We start from the raw sequence: 10,103 nt of genomic DNA on the forward strand, positions 1-10,103 counted from the left end.
TTAACTGCTTTGTTAGAGCCTCGTTTTTTGTTTGTTTATAGTTTAAAATTCGACTATTCGGTTTAACACTTCCTCTTGCTGGGTTGTAAATTCTATTATTTTTTTAGAAAATTCTACTACTTGGAGGATAATTCACTTTTTGGTTGGAAATTAATTATATTCATTATTTTACTATCTTTTAACTATTTTTAACTATCATTTCATTGAAAATTCAACAATATTCTGGAGAGTTTAAGTATTTTTGACTTAAAATCAAAATATTAATAAAAAATTCAACTATTTATTTAAAAATTCGAACATTTGGTTTAAAATTCATACTTGTATTTTTCACATTCAACTATTATGTTGAAAATTTGTTTCTATTATTTGAAAGTTCAACGAGTTTAGTTGTAAATTCAACTGTTAGGTTAATAATTAATTTGTTCAAATTCCATTTTTTGTTATAAAAAAAACTTATCTTCGTAGGTGGAATATTCAACTATGTGGTGAAAAATTCATCTATTCTGTTGAAAAGTATATTTTTTTTATTCAACTGTTATGTTGAAAATTGATGTTTTCGGATTAAAAACTCTTTTTTTTAAATTTAACTCTCTTATAGAAAATTCGTATATTTGCCTTGAAAATTTAACTATTTTGTTAATAATTCTTTTTTTTTACTTGAAAGTTGATCTATTTGGTTGTAAATACCACTCTTTAATCTAAAATAAATTTATTTATTGAAAATTCATATATATGAATGAAAAATCATCTTTCTTGAATAAAAATTCATCTTTTTAGATTTAAACGTCAATTGTTTTCTTTAAAAAATCGACTTTTCAGCTTGAACATTTATTTTATTTAAAACAATTAATTGCCCTAATTTCACCTATATATTATTTAAAAATTCAACTGATCATCATTCATCAACCTTTACAATTATTCACACAACAGGGAAGAAATAATGCATAAATCATATCATGTTCTAGTCGTAATGAAATCTTATCTCAGGTACTTATCTTAAGTACCATGCCCTCTTTCTCTTCCACATTCTTCCATTCCTCATTTTTTTAATCATTTATCAACAAAATATTGACTTAATAACCGCAGACTATTGACCATATTGACGTCTGAAAGATTTCAAGAACTGTGTTTGTTTAGGAATTCGTATCAATGGTCAAACTCCGCCTTATCTAGAAAAAAGCAACCCTCTCATATATAATCTGACCAAAAAAATAAAAATACAGATATAATCTGCCAATTTTTATACCTATTTCTCGAGAAAAATCAATACTTTTAGATAAAAATAGACAAAAGTATTTGGCTTAAGATTTTAAATTGTTATTCTTGCATAACTTATTGTGAAAAATTCTAGAAGAGAAAACTAAGGGTTAATAAATAAATGAATTAGGTGAGAATTGTTTATTTAAATCTAGTTATTTGCATAATTGTGTTTTTCTTTCTTTTTAGGAAAAAGTTGTAAGCCTCGTTCAAGTTTAAATCATTAGATTCTATTCGTCCCGTTTTTATTCAATATTATTTAGTTAATTGTTAAACTCAAATAATGACTAATCAAAACTAAGTGTACAAATTATTTCTAAATAAAATAATTTTCCATAGAATCGTGACGAATATAATTATAAATTAAAATGGAATGAAAATTACGTCTCTTGTCTGGAGTGGATGAAAAAAACTGGAAATTAAAATTTTTTGACATTCAAAATAGATTTTTTCATAAACAGGCTTAACGAACATTTTTTTGATTGGAAAATAATTCTAAGTCACCCTATGTAGAAAATCAAGAAAAACATTTTTGGTGTTTGCACCTTTGAGTTGAACTCATTTCAACCGAACCGAAATTGAATAATTTTCAGTCTCAATCATTTTAATTTTTTTTTTATTTTTAGTAAATTAGATAATTTAAAATCTATTATAGTATCTGAAATTTAAAAATTCTTATTCAAACTCTTATAATGATTTAAAAATTTATTTCAAATTTAAAAAAGCCTTTTTAATACTAACTCGATTATTTATTAAAAGTTATTCAAAATTAAATAATCTTGTATTAGAAATGATAAATGAGACCATTTGAATCAAAAAGTGAGAAATAAATTTGAAATTGTTTCATATTTTCTGTCCTCTTTTTTTATTTGAAAAATCAAAACAAATTTGCTATTTCTTTCGAGAATTTGAAGTTTCTGGAATTTTGATTTTTCGACAAATTTCTGTTTCAGTCATTATTTTCCCGATATTTTTTCCCATTAAAGAATTAAAAAATTCAACATAATTGTGTCATCTCTCATATAAAATAAAAAACTATGCTAACCGAAAAAAACCACTGAATAATTTTGTATTTATTTATCTGAAAATTTCTGAAAGAAAATAAATCTACCGAAAATATTTGTTCGAAAAATTAAAAAATCTGAATTTGCAAATTTCTGAAAATAATGAATTACCAAAATTTGAAATTCCCAAAAATAGTAAATTTCTCAAATTTCAAATTCCCAAAAATAATAAATTTACGAATTTTCAATTTCCCGAAAAAATAGAAAAAATTGGGTTTAATTTTGTGTTCACGAAATTTTAAAACCTGAAGTTTCTAATTTCCGAAAATAGTAAATTGACGAATTTTCAAATTTCCCGAAAAATAAAAGATTCTACCACACATGATATGAAATACCACGTATAAAATAAAAGTTTATTCTAAAGATTATTTTTAACAGAAAAATTTATTCTGTTATTTTTCGGAAATTTAAAAGTTCGACAGTAAACTATTTTCGGAATTTATTTTAAAATTTTGAGAAATAACATTTTCGTTAACTTCATTTTCTTCCGGAAATTTCATTTTTCGTAAAATGTCTGTTACGGTAATTATTTTTTCAGTTTTCGCCCACATGCGGTTGTTTTTCAAATTTCCATATTTTCTTTGAATTATTTAAATTCAAATAAATATTTTTTTTAAACAAAACTTACTCAAAATTTTTAACTAAGAAAAACGGAGTTTTTAACCAAAGTGATGAATTTTCGAGGAAAAAAGTTAATTGTCAACAAAAACGTAATCGTTCTTATTTATAACATAAAATATGTTTTAATTTTCAATAAAAAACAGTTGCATTACACTGAAAAATACAATTTTTTAACGAATCATTTTAATCCTTAAGCAAAAGAGACTACTTTTCAAAATGGAAAGAAAAGTGATTTTTCAACTAAAAAAGATCAATTTGCTTGAAAAAAAATGGAATAGTTAAATTTACAGTTATCAAAAGATGAATTTCTAGCAAAAAAGACAAATTGCCAATAAAATAAATGTACTTTAAAAAAAAAGCAATTAAATTTTCCACGAAACAGATGAATTTTCAATCAGGAAGATTAAATATCTACCAAGAAAGATACATTTTTGACAAAAAATGGAAGAGTTAAATATTCAGTTAAAAAAAGATTAATTTTCAATTTGAAAAATATAAATTTTTAATTTAAAAAATTAATTTTCATCCACAAAGATAAATGAGTCACCCAGACGATTAATATTCTACGGCAATAGACAAACTTTTAACAAAATATAGACATTTTCAACCAAATATTGAAAATTTCAAGTGAAGAAGATAAATATTAAATAAAACATGGAATAGTTAAATTTCCAGATAACAAAATTAATTTAAAAAAAGGAATTTATTAATTTTTCTATCTAAATCAAACTAAATAATACTTAAATAATAATACTAAATAATTATTAATAATACTTAATAACACTAATAAAATATTCTAAATTCTATTTAAGTCAAACTAAATAGTATTTTAGTCGCCTTAATAGATTTTTTTATTGATTTTTTATATCTCTGTTAAAACAAACAAGATACACATCTGGTACGAATACATTTTAATCGATTTCAGGAAGCTGAGAATTTTTTAATTATGAACTGCTATTTATATTTAGCATAGTTTTCAAAAAAAATGAGACTTTGAATCGATGATTAATGTATTTTCTTAATTTTAGAAATGAAATTCCATTTTTCTTTACTTTAAAGTTCAGGAATCTGACTAATCTTATAAAACATGTTATTTTTTAAATAGTCTGCAAACTAAGAACAAACGTTTATAAAAATGAAATGTAAACTTTTGTTAAGCTAAATGCTGTTTTAGTCTAATTTTTCAATTTTTTCTATATTTTTGGAAAAAACTATTGAATCTTACTGTACAAACATCTGGAAAGTAAACAATTTAATAGATTTCATAAAGCTGATAAATTTTCAGCTAAGAACTGCTATTCATGTTTTGTATAGTTTTCGATAAAAATGAGATTTTGAATCGATAAAAATGATATTTCTTCAATTTTAGAAATAAAAACCAATTTTTCTTTATTTTGAAGTCCAGAAATCTGAAAAATCGTTAAACTATATACTATTTTAGTCTAATTTTTTCTATATTTTTGGAAAAACTATTGAATTTTACTGTACAAACATCTGGAAAGTTAACAGTTCAATAGATTTCAGGAAGCTGACAAATATTTATCTATGGAGTGCTATTAATATTTCGTATAGTTTTCGATAAAAATGAGATTTTGAATCGATAAAAATTATATTTCTTCAATTTTAGGTATAAAAACTAATTTTTTTATTTTTAATCCCAGGAACCTGATTAATCTCATGAAACACGTTCTTTAAATAGTCAGTAAACTAAAAACAAACTTTTATAAAAATGAAATGTAAAAAAATGTGAAACTAAATGCTGTTTTAGTCTAATTTTTCAACTTTTTCTATATTTTTGGAAAAAACTATTGAATCTTACTGTACAAACATCTGGAAAGTTAACAATTCAATAGATTTCAGGACGCTGACAAATATTTATCTATGAAGTGCTATTCATATTTTATATAGTTTTCGATAAAAAATAAGATTTTGAATCGATAAAAATTATATTTCTTCAATTTTACAGATAAAAAACAATTTTTTCAAAACTTTGAAGCCCAGTTTCTCATGAAACACGTTTTTTAAATAGTCAGTAAACCGAAAACAGACGTTCATAAAAATAAAATGTAAAAATTCGTTAAACTGAATTTTGTTTTAGTCTAATTTTTAAATTTTTTCTATATTTTTCGAAAAAATGATTGAATCTTACGAGAATTGGAATTTTACTATACAAACATCTGGAAAGGGTGAAATTTAATATATTTCAAGAAGCGGACAAATATTAAATAATTAACTGCTATTCATATTTTGCTTCGTATTCAAAAAGAATGAGATTGTGAATCGGTAAAAATTATATTTATTCAACTTTAGAGATTTTGAATTATTAAAAATGAAAAAATCTTCTTGCTTAAAACCGCGTAGTATGATTTCTTTCTTTCTTGGCTCAAAATAACTATGTTTATATATTTTACCTTGTGTGATATTTGCGATATTTGTCAATGAATTTTTTGTTTTCTATTTTCAATTTGATTTTTATTGACTCATGTGCGTTGCGAATAAGCAATCTTATCTGGAATTTTCTTTTTTTTTCTATTGAATTCAATTCTGAGCGAGGTACTTACTGCTGTACTGGTTGTTGCGTGTTATGCGTAGGGTTAACAACATTATTTTTCGCTCTCCTTTCTCGCTCGCTGCGTCTTATTCGCGTTCCCGAGTTTATTGAAGGAGGAAAGAAAATACGATTATTGCCAGTGCGTATTATGTGCTCCGCATAAACTATTTTAATTGCGGACTTATGTTCTGCCCATTCAATTTATATTTCACATAGCTAGTCCATTTTTATAAACTGCAGCGGGGCATTTATAAAATTCCAATAAAAGTTGCATTAAAAAATCCCAATAAAAGTTGCATTAAAAAATCCCAATGGAATATTCAATAAAATAGTTACATACATTTTCAACCATAGAAATAAATTTCTATCTAGTACGATGAATCATAAAGAAATACACTTTTTAAAAAGTAGTTAAATTTGTAACGAAGTAGATAAACTTTCTACACACAAAAAAAGAGTTTTCAGTCAAGAAATAACAAAAAAAATGCAACAAAATTATAATTTTAGGGAAAAATAATATTTGGTAAAAAACAAATTATGAAAAAAATACTGCAAACTTCCCGAATAATAAAATCCACAAATTCGTTTGATCGTAAGACCGAAGTAATTGAACTAATGTCCATATTAGGTTAATAAAATTCGCAACAGAAAATGGCCATCTTATAAAATATCCGAACTAGAAAATTACCGAATTTAAGCAATTAAAATATTTTCATGATAAAGTTACACTTAATGTTTAATATTACTAAAATTATCGTTTAAATTTCAAATAACAATACTTGAAAAAAATATTTCTGGATGATACTTTTTTCACTTATTTGTATTTTAAATTCAAACAACAATTTCAGAAACCTTAAACATTAAAAATGATTTTTTTGTTCATACAAATATTTGATTATTGCCTTTTAATTAATAAATAATATTTCTAAAAAAATTTAATTGTATAAATTCCGGAATTTTCGAGATCGGATTTTTTAGAATTCAGCAATTTTGGTCGGGAATTTTATTATTCGAAAATTTAATTATTCGGGAACTTTTTTATTTAGAAATTTTTCAATTCCGGAATCTTATAGCGTCCGGAATTTTATTTTTCGGGATTTTTTAGTCGTCCCGAATTCTCAGCTATAATAAATTAATTTTTAAATAAACAGTTTCATATGTATCAAAAAAAGTGAAATCTCTACTGAAAACAATGAAGTTTCAACCCAAAAAGATTTTTCCGTCAAGCAAGAAAAAAATTCAACGAAATCATAATTTGAGGAGAAAAATAATTTGTATGAAAAAATAACAGATGCTAATAACTGTTTTCTTATGATCATTTGTTAACTAAACATTGCGAACATTCATAAAATATTCTTAGATATTTGTCAAACGTCAAAAATGCTTTAAATTTTTTTGAACAACTCAACATTTTCCTAAAATTTCGTGAAATCAGTTAAATAATTTTTAAAAATTATAATGATTTTCTGCATTCTTTTTTCACATATCTGAAATGTTTTTAAGTTTTTTTCCCGGAAGGTAGGAAAACTATATCTATATAACCTTAAAGCAAATAAACAAAGGCAAGAAGACTAGAAACTCATTTGAAGTTTTTGTTTTGTATAAAAAATAATTTTTTTCTTCAAATTATAATTTGTTTAGAATTTTTGTGTTCTGTACTTAAAAATCTCTTCTGCTTGCAAATTCAACAATTTTGTTGAATTTTCGTTTGTTTTTTTTTTTTTTTGGTTTGAAAATTAATTTCTTTTTAGAGAAATTTTATCTTTTTTTTAATTTCAAATGTTTGGTTTGAAATTAAAATGTTTTTCCGCTGAAAATTTAACTATTTTATTGAAAGATCATCTTTCTGTAGGAATTCTAATATGTTCCATTTAAAATAAAAAGTATTTCTTAGTTTAATTATTAACCAATATATTTTTTCTTAAGAACTCATCTTTTTTGGATGAAAATTTCATTAATTGGTTTCAATTACTTTAGTTTAATTTTCAAATAAAAAGTTTAATTTTCAGCTAAAATGATGAATCTGCAACCAAAAAAATTGCACTTTCTATAAAGTAGTTCAATTTTAAATCAAGTAATTATTTTCAAGAAATTACTTTTCAACGAAACATGTAATAGTTTATAATTTTACAGATAAATACGTTTTTAATTTTTAACTAAAAAAAAATGAAAATTAACCAAAATGGTCGATTTTTCGAAAAATACTTTTTTGCTTGAAAATTCAACTATTTGGTGTAAGATAAACCTTTCTGTTGGAGATTTGTTTTACCATATCTGAAATAATCAGAAAAAAAATTTTCGAATAATCTTAAGATTCTTCGAAATTTTGATTTTCTATTTACAAATATTTTACTCCTAAATCGAGGAACTACACGCGCCATTTTTTGTACAAAAAATTAATTATAAATAAAATACATGCATTTTTTACCAAATAGTTAAATTTTCAACTTACAAAGGAATAATTTTCTACCAAAAATGAAAGAATTACATTTTCAGATAATAAATTAATTTTCACCCAAAGAAAATATTTTATTTTTTAATTAAATATTTTAATTTTTAACGAATATAATACTTTAACCAAAAAATTGAACTTTTTACAAAGTAGTTCAATTTTAAATCAAATAGTCTATTTTCAACAATGTAAAAGAGAATTATAAATAAAATAATTTAATTTTCAAGTAAATAGTTTAATTTTCAACTAAAATGATGAATCTTTAACTACCAAACTCACTTTTTACATAGCAGTTCAATTGTTTTAAATCGAGTAGTTGATTTTTAAAGAAAAAATAAATTCTCAGCGAAACAGGTTAGAGCTAATATTTTTAGAGAAAAGGATTTTAGATTTTAATCAAAAACACTGGAATTTAATAAAAAAATATAAATTTCCCATAACATTTTTGCTTGGAATTTTCATTTGCCATATCTGAAAATTAAAAAATTTTAATTTTGTTTTGAAAATTATTTTACCCCTCAAGCTGAGAAACTATTAGCGCAATTTTATCTACGACAAATTAATTATATACAAAATACATGATTTTTCTACTAAGTACTTGATTATTAAAATAAGAAAGGTAAATTTTCAACAAAATAGTTGATGCCTAAACCAAAATGATAAATTTGTAACAGAAAAGATCTATTTTTCACATAAACAGACGAATTTTCAATAAAATACATGAATTATTTAAGAAATAGTTGCATTTTCGGATATAACGTTAATTTTTTTATATAAAAAGGAATTTTAATTAGAATAGTTTAAGTTTCAAATAAATTATTAAATTTTGAAATAAATAGTTTAATTTTTAACTAAAATTATTGATCTTCCACCACAAAATTCGCTTTTTACATAGTAGTTCAATTTTAAATCAAGTAATTGATTTTCAAAGAAAAAATAAATTCTCAACAAAACGTTTACAGATAATATAAAAAACGACTTTAATTTTTAGTCAAAAAGTCTTGAATTTAACCAAAAAGTATTAATTTTCCAGAAAATACTTCTTTGTTTGAAAATTCAACTATTTGGTTGAAGATTGACTTTTTTTTGAAATTTTGATTTGCCATATCTAAAATTTTCGAAAATTTTTTTGAATTTTCTCAGAATTTTGAGGGAATTATTTCAAAATTTTCATTTTTTATTCAAAATTCTTTTACCTCTGAAACCGAGAAGCTACATGCGATTGATGATACTAGTTTTAAAAAAATATTCAACGTCAATTTCTAAAATGGGGAAGTAGAAATGAAAGTAAACAAATTTGCATAATAGCCCCCCTGTAATTTTTTTCTGATAAAAGTTTTAAGTAGTCGCTATTAAATACATAAAATATTGACCAGCTCTTAGAGTTATGGGACTTTGTTGAAAATGTTGAATAATCTCATTTGCTCGTCTAAAGGAGACGCTTCCATTAGACATTTGATGGTTATTCAGGGGCTATTTGCTTAAATATTCCTCTTCAAGGGTCACCGTTTGTGGGGTTCGCGTATTGTTATTTGCAGATGACTTGGCGTAAAATACACAAAAATGTCACTTGAAGCTCCAAGTCATTTCGAGCCGTCAAGTCATTTCGAGCGGCCAAGACTTTGCACACAGACAGCGTTGTGTACTTAGAGTCATCCTTGAAGAAAATGGAGAAATTGAGAGGGTAGAAACTCTCTTTTGGAATTCTCCCATCATTTACCTTAAAAATTTTAATTTTATTTATTTTTTCAAATAGAAATTTCCATTAGATAATGGGTTGCCAATCAGAGTTGGGTACTCTGGAGAAAGCTTTGTATAGGAATTAATTTAGAATCATTCAGAATTTCTCCGAAATCTGTATGCGAACCAACCCGAATAAATCCGAACCAATTCTAAAAATTGCTACATTTCTTTCGATCCAAATCGGTTCAAAATTAATCAGGCTCGATCCGGTTCGATCCGAATCAATCCGAATAAAATTTTCAATCCGAATAAATCCAATTCAATCCGAACTCAGATTCATTCGGATTCATTTGGCTTGAAAATTCAATATACAGTCTTTCATGCTTTTTGATTTAACATTCAGTTTGCTTTCAATTCTCATCTTGTTACCACGTTACAAAAAATGAGTTCCGTATATGTAGGTGCAATCTCCCAA

Source organism: Belonocnema kinseyi, chromosome 2 (assembly GCF_010883055.1).
Source record: "Belonocnema kinseyi isolate 2016_QV_RU_SX_M_011 chromosome 2, B_treatae_v1, whole genome shotgun sequence".
Taxonomy (NCBI): domain Eukaryota; kingdom Metazoa; phylum Arthropoda; class Insecta; order Hymenoptera; family Cynipidae; genus Belonocnema; species Belonocnema kinseyi.